This window comes from Manihot esculenta, chromosome 3 (genome assembly GCF_001659605.2).
Source record: "Manihot esculenta cultivar AM560-2 chromosome 3, M.esculenta_v8, whole genome shotgun sequence".
Taxonomy (NCBI): Eukaryota; Viridiplantae; Streptophyta; class Magnoliopsida; order Malpighiales; family Euphorbiaceae; genus Manihot; species Manihot esculenta.
This window is the reverse complement of record NC_035163.2, coordinates 227,304-229,287: the sequence shown is the minus strand read 5'-3', so window position 1 is coordinate 229,287 and position 1,984 is coordinate 227,304. Positions and strand designations below refer to the sequence as shown.

At 24.9% G+C, this 1,984-nt stretch overlaps 1 non-coding gene across 1 annotated transcript; it reads right to left on the bottom strand.

Moving 5' to 3' along the window:
- Positions 1 to 242: 242 nt before the first annotated feature.
- LOC122723405 lies at positions 243 to 369 on the bottom strand. Its single transcript, XR_006350354.1, has one exon. It is a non-coding gene; the product is annotated as a small nucleolar RNA snoR77 (small nucleolar RNA).
- Positions 370 to 1,984: the final 1,615 nt, after the last annotated feature.

Here is a 1,984-nt window from a genome sequence, read left to right as displayed (position 1 = left end):
GACTAACAAAATAGATTAGAAATAGCAAATTAGAAGTAGACTTACTAGAACCAACTCATCCATCTAGTTTATTTTGATATTGATATTCCCCTTCATTCCTCATCTAAAATCCCAATAAACAAGAAACTATATGGGTTTTTTCCCCACTTTTCACACACTTGCTGCGTAACAAATATGCTGTAAATTCAACTTCAAACATATTATAACGATGAAGAAAGGGATAAGAGAAGAAAAGAATTACAACTGTGCTTAGGCTTACTAGACCAGCTTCAACGGAAAGCCTCAGCAAGTCTGAAGAGCAAAAGACAATTAATATACGAGCAGTTAAACACCTTCTTTGCTATCACATCTTCTGCAAAGAGGCTGCCTGAATTACTGCTCGAAATTTAATTTCCAAAGGAGAAAGGCAGAAACCAATCAAAATGATAATTTTTTTTTTTTAAAAAAAAAAAAGGCATTTTAAAGAATAAGAAGATGTATCAACCTCATAAAAACAATCCGCTAAAAGAAGAGAAAAAAATCATAGCGAATAAGAGTGAGAGTATGAGAAGATTGATGTAGGGAGCTGCATTCATCTCTATGGCACAGATAACCATCCAAAGAGCCAAACTCCAGCCCCATATTTTCAAACTCCATCTACACAGAAATCAATTCGCGCCCTACCCATGTGATTATGCTGTATAATCATGGATGCGGAGGCGCAGCCTGCTAAAACCCTAACTCTTGAGTGTTGTTGATGATGGAGAACAATTTATAGGCAAAATCGCGAAGCCCTTTGTCGTAAAATAATAATAATAATAAAATGAAATTTCTTTTTTGGCCCTCCTAAATTATCAACTCACGTTTATCGGTTGATATCTCAAGTTTTATTTTTATAATATTTTTAGTTTTTAATATATATATATTTATATTGTTTTTTTTCCCTTACGAGCAATGTTGATGGGCACCTCTATTTGTAGTTTTTGAAATTTGTTAAATTTAGTAGAAAATTTGCATCAAAATTCTTCACATTCAATAAAAAATTTTATTTTGATTTGAAAGAAAATTTTTATTAAATTGTAATTTTTTTTATATATTAAATGTTATAATTTTATTTATTATTAGTTTTAGCTAATTTGAGTAGTATGATATGGATGGGATGTAAACGATCAGATTTGGATTTTAAAAAATTTAAATTTAACTTATTAAAATATTTTTAAATTTTTATAGATTTAATTTGGTGATAAATGTATTTGAGTGACCTCAATTTTACTCTTTTAATTTTTAATTCAAAAATATTTTTAAATTTTAGTGTTATTTTAAATTCAAATAAAATATAAATTTATTTGGTTCATTTAAAAAATTAATTTAGACGAGTCAATAATAAATTAATTTAGATAAGTTAATTTTTTTATTAAATTTAATCTCGAATAATTTATTAATAATTTAATTTATTTATAAATATATTGAGTTTTAATTTAAAATTAATAAATTTAAATAAATAATTTTAACTAAATAAATATATGAGTTAGCTTGTAAATTTATAAAAAAATAAAATTTTAAATCTCAAAAATATAAATATATGTAACTCTAACTGTATAATTAAACTATATAAATATGAATTTTAAAAAAATTTGCTTTGGACATTACCATTCAATTGGATAAGGAGACCGGTAAATACTAGAGCTTCCAAGTTAGCTAAAACTTCATTTCATTTTGCTCAAATTAGAGTTTGGAATTGTATTCCCCTTATCTCCTATGAGTATTTTAAAGTTTTCATGTTTTTGTTAAAAAAGAAAAATTAGATCTAACTCATAAAAATTTATACAGAATTTAAGTTTGAAATTTAGATCTAACTCATAAAAATTTATACATGATTTAAACTTAGTTTTATCATGACAATAATTTCAAATTCCTTAATGAAAATATTATGAGTTTGTTTGACTGCCAATTTATGAATTAGAAAAATGATAAATTTTAAGTGAAATTCAAATTAAATTTATTT